Below are 8,925 nucleotides of genomic sequence, written 5' to 3'. Positions count from 1 at the left end.
CTAACACTCATCCAATCCTATAAAAGTAATGCCCTATCGACCTAATCTTTTTATGATCAAATAATGTATACAAAAACATAGCTACAATCTCCTATAAGCTCATATTTCTAGTCCCTCTCAATCCACCAATATCGCTTATCATCTCACAAAGTACACCAAAAATATGTTAGTTCATACGCAATTCACTCCTACAAGCAACATCACTATCTCTAATCAACGAGTTTAAATTAACTGATCTATTACGTTTCTTATCTCTAATTCAGTGTATTTTATGTAGAGTTACACTTAAACTACGTAACACGAAATTCACGAGAATCATAAAATTCCGATAAAGTTACAAATAGTTCTGTTTGTTGCTTTCTCTTCCTCCTTAACAAGGATAGTCCACATGGCTCCATTTTTGTAAAAACACAACACAAAAAGGATTACCCTACTATACAAATTGATAATTGGTATTTGCTCATATGTTTGCCTATAATATTCTTATTTTATTGTCTAAGTGTCTTTCTGCCTAATATATATACAACCTTTGGTGGGAGTAAAAAGAAAAATGAAAGAGCAATAGCCAAAGAAAGGCACACAATCCACACAAAGAATTAAAAAGAAAAGTCAATAGGTAATATCTAGATAAGAGAGATTGGAACAGAAACAACGAAATCAATGATAGTTCACAATAGTGGACCGTAATAATGAACACTCCATTCCATTCATTAGAAATATTTCACAATTATATGTCGGTAATTTACCAATCTAATATTTTTTGAGTTGATAAAAAATTTGCTAATTATATACAATTATTATAATTAAATTCAATAAATTTTACTCGAAAGATGACTACTTTGATCACAATATATAGCTAACCGGAATAATTATAAAACAAATTTGGGGAAAAAGTGAATAAAAAACTTGGGGAAATATCATAAAATCAGAACAAGATATTAATTTTTATTTAAATTAAATCAAAAAAAGAAGAAGAATTATCTGGAAGAAGGCTGAATTATTGCTGCTTAACAGCTCAAGGATGAATGATGAATTAATATGCCGACAGAAGTAGGAGATGAACTTTGGCAGTAATTTTCCTTTCCCCTCACTCTTTCCTCCTTTTATTTGATACCTAAGGAAATAGAATGGGCTAAACCCACCTCTCCCCCAAGGTTTCTAAACCCCATACCTCATGGGTTTGAGGTATGGGTTTGAAATCGATACTTTTGACAACCAAATATATAGTATGGGTTTTAGTCATTCTAAACTCATACCTCATACCTAGAGTGTTAAATTGTGAGCCAGGTTGACTAGTGCACAGGGCAGTTGTGAGCTTGTGATAGGGGTTGTTCGTCGGTCCAAGATCGGACCCGACCATACTGAAGACCTGGAATGTAAGATTCTAGAACTATTAGTATTAGCTAGTCCAACTACCAATTTATAGTCCCACATAAAAACGACACCATTTATAATTGTTTAAGAATAAAAAATTGTGATATTACAAGTTGAGGTATATATACCACTTTAGAATATAAAAACCCTAATTTTCAATTCATTTCAAAATCGTTGTTTTCACTTTATCTCTCTAACCTCCCACGAATTTCTATCTCTACAAATATTCATCATCTACCATTTTCACTGCGTAAGCTTCTAGATCACATGTATATGGTTTATAAACATCAATATTTGACAGGAAATTGAAGCCAGCAACAAATCAATCAGAAAACAACCTTGAATTAGAGGTTAAGTACACTTTTACTTTCTTAAAAAAAAATAAAATAAAATTACTCTATGGCACAAATTTGTTCAAACAAGTTGTAGTTTATGAAGAATTTTGATGAAATATACATGCAACAATTTTTTTGCTAATTTATTCACAAATTTTTAAGAGTAATTTTGGTTAATTTAATTACATTTTTTGTTCATCTAATTGCAAATTCGGTTAATGTCTACATTAAGACTTGCAATAATAGTACAAATACAATTGATGAATAGTCCTAGCCGCATGCTCACTTCAATTCTGCTTATGTTTTAATTATGCTTTCCATTGGATACTAATCAACCCATCTTTTTAATTCACTTTGCAATTGGTCAGTTGTAGCCGAGCATGTTCCATGACTGTTTCTGAGTTAATTTGTAATATTTCGTATTTTTAGAGTATTTATACGATACAGGGTCGTCCCAACCTTTTAGAGGCCTTGTGCAAATATATAGTGTAAAATTTGGCACATAAATTTGGGCCCTATGCAGCCACACAAGCTGCACGAGGGTAAGGGCCGACCTTGATAAGATATCAAAGTACGTATTATAATTGTATAAGTATGAGTAGTAATTATACAATACTTACCAAATGCAGTCGTATTTTAATAAGTGTTACACTTCCTTTAATTTTTGGCAAAAAGCTACATTTTAATATTATATCTTTCTCCTTCGTGGTTGTTTAGGGTAAAAAAAATACGCTAACACGGGGTCCAATCCCATAGTGACACGTGGCTTAAAGGGCGACACGGGTCCCAATAGGGAGCTGATGCGTGTCAAACATAAAAGCACCTGAAATGAGAGAATAAGACCTCCTGACAAATCCATAGAAAGCCGCAAAACGGCACCACCGTAGGACACGTGTCCTTACCTGATTACACCGCCAACTAGAATCCACCTTTTTAGGGCACTAGCCCTAAAGTGGCACATTTTCCCACCCTTATAAATACCCTAATCATTTATGATAGGAGGGGTGGGATAAGATATATCATAAAAAAAGCATTGAATAGCTCCAACTTCTCTCTACTTTCTCTCTCTACAATTATCTCGTTTTCCGGTCGCTAACTTGATTGTCGGAGATGAATATTCCATCAACCGGTATATTCGTTGTTTTTGTAGGTGTTCGAGTCCATCTGGTCGTGTTCAAGACCTGTATCCCGAGGGATTCCAAAAAACCCCAAAACATTTGGCGGCGTCTGTGGGGATACTTGTCTGAAATGGCTAAAGATGGTCAAACACCCGAACCTGGTCAAGAAGGACATGTAGAGACTCTCATTGAAACAATCAACACAAGCGATCTTCTTACCGCTTCATTCCTTGAGGACGAGGATCCTCTGGTGACAATTGGTTCATTGCAGGCTGCTTTGAGAAAGCTCCGAAGAGAGCTTGAGAGTAAGATCCCTACTTCTTTTAGATAGCCATCCAGGAGAGAATGAAAAGGCATCTAAAAGAACACTCAAAGTAAGGCGGCTAATGAAAAGGATGCGGGGAATACCCCATTCAGAAGACATCTAAGGTCCCTAAGGGTGCTTCGGACGAACTGGCCTAGGCTTCATGAGAAAACAAATTCAGCTGGGGGGCAGACCATGCAGCCTTTGAGGCAGCCAACTAAGCCGTCCCAGCGCTGGAAAGATGCTAAAGGCTATCTCCGGCACAAGGGATGGGAGCAGGCACACTACTCGGACACTACCTCTACTCCCACCATGTCGGATGAATTTTCCAACCACACCCTTTCCTAGCATACTAGCTTAGCTGGACTAGTAGAAGTCAAGCTCATCGTACACCAACTCCAGTTCCTTTAACTGAACCACTTCAATTTTAAATGCCCTAGAATTATGGTCCAATTCTGCCGCCTGCTCCCCCTGTCTATGGGTAGTACGAGCAGTTAGCCAGCCGTACGACCAGGCAGCATACCTGGGCGGACCGGCCACACGACCTCAGCCTATTGACTGGCAAATGTGCTTGTTGAATCTTGGTGACAAGCCGCCTCTGTTTTCTTAGGAAATTCTCAACTCTCCTCAACCAGCTAAAGTGAGGAGCATACATGTGGACGCTTATGATGGTACGGGCAACCCGGAAGAGCATGTCACCTCGTACAGAAACATGATGTACTTGCAAAGTGTGGATGATGCCACCTGGTGCAAATGCTTCCCGGCCACCCTCAAGGGTGTGGCACAAGACTAGTTCAACAGTCCGCTGGCCGGATACATCAATTGCGTTACAACTCTCAGCTTATTATTTGTTGGAAACTTCTCCTACAATATTCCACCCCAGAAGACTAGTCTTAACTTGGCGACCATCGTCCGAGGAAGGAAAAATGGGTTGTGCTCGTACGTCCAGAGGTTCAACTTGGAGAAAGCTCAAATTCAGAATCTGCCGGATGAAATGGCCTACTTGGAGTTCCTTCGAGGTTTAAGGCATAGTGGTTTCAAGTTTAATCTGATTAGGAAAAAGATTCGGATATACGCAGGTGTTCCGCAGGAGGCCAAAGTCAGAGGAGCCGACCTAGGGGGCTAAGAAGAAACAATCTTCTCAATAAGACTCGACCGACTAAAAGAAGGAAGTAAATAACAAAAGCAAAGAAGTCTGGGTGGCCGACTACCACGCCAACACGTACGAGCCTCAGTACGAGTACAACAAGGAAATAAAAGACAAGTTCGATCCTAATGGAAATTAAAAACAAGTTCAAGTTCGGGAAGCCTCGGCCTTTGAGAGGGCCGACCCAGTATAGAAACAAGAACAAGTACTGTCATTACCACAAAGATGTGGGGCATAACACGAACGACTGCAACAACTTAAAGAGGTTGCTGGATAAGCTGGCTGAGAAGGGCATGCTCAACTCGTACGTTCTGAAGTCCAAGTTCACCTACTCTCCGACAGACAACAAATCCGAGAAGAAGAAAGATGATGATGGAAACAACACTGATTTAGGGTTTGTAGTGGTAATATCAGGCGGATTTACTGCTGGCGACCCGACCATGAAGGGAATTAAGCAGTATGCTTGGAATTTTGAAAATGTGATGCACACCGAAGGGGTGAAGGCTGAGCCCTTTCCAGAAGTGACGGTCTGCGAGACAGATCGAGGCAATATCAAGGCCCATCACAATGACCCCATGGTGTGTAGGACTTTAGGTATTATAAGCAGAATTTCATGAATCATATTCATATGCACCTAAATCAGGATCACATGCATAACACACAAGAATCACATAATTATACCTTTGAAGCGTGAATTCCACCTAACTATTCGATTGGCAAATCAGGGAGAGAATAGAGCCCCAAGCGTGACTCCTCTACTTAGTCCACGGGATTTGATCAAGCGTCCACCAATGCTAGATTGGTTGAGTGAAGGGGAAAACCACGATTGAAAGGAATGGTGTCCTTCCAACAAGTGTATTCTTCCGATAGAGGGTTCAGAATTATTACAGAGCTAATTCTTCAGTAAGGTCAAGTGATCGGAATGCCTAGGTGGAGGCCGCTTCCGATCAATAATATCGAGGTACAATTGATATTACAGCTTGATCTTAACTGAACCCTTTGGGTCAAACCCAATCGAATCACCGATCCGAGACGATGAATTAATCCGAAAGGATTTAATGAGTCGACAGAGTTTTACGAATACAGACGCCGGAAATCGAGCCTAGGGCGTCAAGACCGAACGTCGCAAAATCACAAGCAACAAGTATGAGCGTAGCCGTAGCTAGGCTAGGCTAGCTCATAGCAAGCCTAGGCGCACCATGTGTGTGCTAGGCGCACCATGGTGTGCTAAGCACTATCGCAGCCTAGACGCAGCCTAGCAGCCTATCGCAAGCAATAGGCGCATCAGGCGCACCTAGCAAGCCATCGCAGGCACCAGGCGCACCTGGAAACCTATCGCAGGCACCAGGCGCACCTAGCAAGCCATCCTAGGCACCAGGCGCACCTGGCAACCTATCGCAGGCACCAGGTACACCTAGCAATCCATCGCAGGTACTGGGTGCTGCGTGCGTGCGTGCCTGGCATGGCAGCACCATCGCAGGCACCAAGTGCTAGCATGGGTGTCTGCCCACATTGGCGCACCATGTGTGTGCTGGCTTGTGTGCTAGCCTTCGCATGGCAGCACCAAGCATCGCACCATATACGAGGGCCTGGGCGCCAGCATTGTGCCAGGCCACGCACATCAGCCGAGCATCACCAAGCTCCAAGACTGCTGTGTGATGCGTGGGCGTGCGTGTGGTGCGATGCCAATGCACGTTGCGCATGGTGCGTGGCTCGTGTGAGAGGTGATGCGAAGGTGTGTGTGTGGTGTGCGAGGCAAAGGGGGCCAGCATGCGTGGCTCGCTAACTGCACGCATGCTGGGAGTGCGAGGCATGTGCGTGCGTTGGGGAGTGCTAGGCAGCCAGCAGCGCCCAACAAGCACATGCTAGCTGGCTGGGCTGGCTGGCACATGCTAGCTGGCAGCAGCCCAACACCCCCTTGTGAGTGGCGGTTTAAGGAGAGGTGGGGACCAAAGCCACCAAGCTTCCCTTGGGGAGCAAGGCAATGGTCCCCCCCATGGGATATGGTCCTCACCTAACCCATTCTCTCCGTTTGCCACTTGTTGGCTTGTGATTGCTTTTGCCTAATTATTTATTTTGGAATTAAATAAATTATTGCAATTGCACATGATCCCACATTGATCATGAAAAGGGGTTCCAAGTCCCCATTCTCTATAAATACCCACTTGGTTGGGATTTTCATAATAGAACCTTGAGTGGAATTAAAAAGGCAACTCTAAGAAAGAGTAAACCTTTGATTCGTAAAACTCATAGTTATTTTGTCCGGGTCTTGACTAACCTTCAAGACTTAGGACGCTCGGGTCGGGTCGAGGGTACGATCCGTGGAGATCTTGTCTTTTCGGGATTTTGAATTAAGAGCTCTTTGGGAGCGAAGCACGCGTCAAAGGTATAATTCTTGTTCTTAATCTTATTTGATTAAGTTTATTATGCTTGTTAATTGCTTTAATTAAGGGGCGGGTCTTGGTGGGTTTCCTTCCGCGTAATGTCGGGTCACTACGAAACCTTACAGCGGTATCGGAGCCACGCTCCGTTTAATTTTTGCAATTATTTTTTAATTAAGGTGTTTTAAAAGAATTTAATTTTCTGGTTCATGTTCATCTAATTAGATTAAATGCTCGTTTTAATTAATTTTTAAAACTCGATTGTATATTCGATTTGGCTATCGAACCCAGATTTTGGCTCAAAAATAGTGATTTTTGGGTGGAATCGACATTCTGGAACTGTTTCAACCCTTTTGGGTTGTCCAGAAGCCAAATTCGAACCAGAAACCCAATTTTTCTGGGAATTTTCATTTTTCAACGAAAATTTTAATTCTCTTTAAGCCTTGATTAATGCAAGCATTACAAGGTTAGATTAAATGCACATTTGCATCACTAATCTACTGGTTTTAAAATATCCTTGAGCATAATAATGGAGTGTTTATTAGTGCTTAAGTTGATATACCAATTTTTCACAGAAACTTGTTTTTTGCAAATAAATTGCAATAAGGTGTGAAAACTTGTTGTGATTTTGTATTTTAAGTTCCCAAATAATGTTAAAGTTCTAATCTTTAAAGGTTTAAATAATTGGAACCCTAACCCTAAATTCCATGTTGAACAAAGTTTGGATTTTTTTTATGTTTGGTTGATTAAAATCCATTAAGTTCAATTACTTGTGAGTAAAATTTGATTAAACTTCATAGTGGAAGATGTAATCTTGGTATTTTACACAAGTATGCAAGTTGGAAAATTTTATCATTAGATGGTTAATTTATTTTTCAACTCCCATTTGTCATACCCCTTATTAATTTGCATATTGGCAAGATTAATTTTGGACATAGCTCATTTTATTTTAAGCATAAAGTTAGGCCTAATTTTTTTCAAAATTGAAATTTTGGATAAATTTAGGCTTCTGCACCAATTAAATAAATTTATTTAAGTTAGACTTAATTTTATTTTATTTTCCCTCAAATTAATTCTAAAATGTAATTTGGAATTAATTATTGTCACACACAAATCAGAATTAAAATTCCGAGTAAAATGCACGCAAAACGATGCAAAACCGCAAGCGTCACCAAGGCTAGCCGGGCTGCCTAGCAGCCCACATGTAGGCTGCCTGTGGTGCGCATATGGCTATGCATTGTTTGGTGCGTGGCTGTGTGGCGAGGGATGCTATGGCTGGGCTTGGGCAGTGGCCTTGGCTGTTGGCTGCTTGGAGGCGCTGCTGGGCAGTGTGGTAGCAAGCACCAGCCAGCCCCCACTTGCTGCCAGGTGCCAGCATGCGTGCAAGCATGCGTGGTGCTGGCCAGCGTAGTGTGTTGTGCTGGGCGCAGCACGCTAGCACCAAGCGCCAGCCCAGCCTCTTCAATGGTGCTAGTGCATGTGTAGCGTGAGCTGCTGGCGGGCTTGTGCTGCTGCTCGGCAGCGAGGCAGCAAGCCCCAACTAGCCAGCCAGCACACACTGCCTAGCAGCCATGGTGCGCCATGCATCATAGGATGGTGCCTTGTTGCTTAAGCTTGTGCTATGATTTTGCGAATTTTTGCCGTTTTAATAATTTTAAATAATTATTTTAACGAGGCTAAAAACCTCGATTTTCGATTTTGCAAAATTTTGACAAATTATGGGTTATGCCGACTTAATTAATCGGATTAATTAAGTACGGATGCGGAATTTAGTGGGAGCTTAATTAAGTGCGTTAGCATTTTGCGTTTAGAAATAATGGATTAAAGCACTTTGACTAGTTTTAATTAGGCACGTTAATTAGATTAACAACCTAAGTTAGATACTAGTTTTGCGTGTTTAATTATGTATTTCGTAAAATTGCATGGGCCATTCACAAATAGTGAATGGGTGAATGGAAGATTGTTTTCAAAACAGGTTCTTTGAAAATGGCAACTAGTGGGGCCCGACAAGGATATAAAATACGGACTGCGTTCCGTTATGTATTTTTGTAAATCTAAATACGGTCTGCGAACCGTTAAGTATTTTTGTACTATTAGATTAATCTTAGTCGTTCTAGCTAGCTTCTTTTATTTCATTTTGGCCAAGATGTCTCAAGACGGCGTTTCGACGAAGACGAGCCAAGATGAAGACCCATGGAAATTGAAGATTTCAAGGGGTCATGCTAGTTTCCAAATGCATCTATTTTTATGTCTTATATATTGTTAT

The sequence above is a fragment of the Chenopodium quinoa genome, unplaced genomic scaffold (genome assembly GCF_001683475.1).
Source record: "Chenopodium quinoa cultivar QQ74 unplaced genomic scaffold, ASM168347v1, whole genome shotgun sequence".
Lineage (NCBI taxonomy): Eukaryota > Viridiplantae > Streptophyta > Magnoliopsida > Caryophyllales > Amaranthaceae > Chenopodium > Chenopodium quinoa.
Note: the sequence above shows the minus strand (reverse complement) of the source record.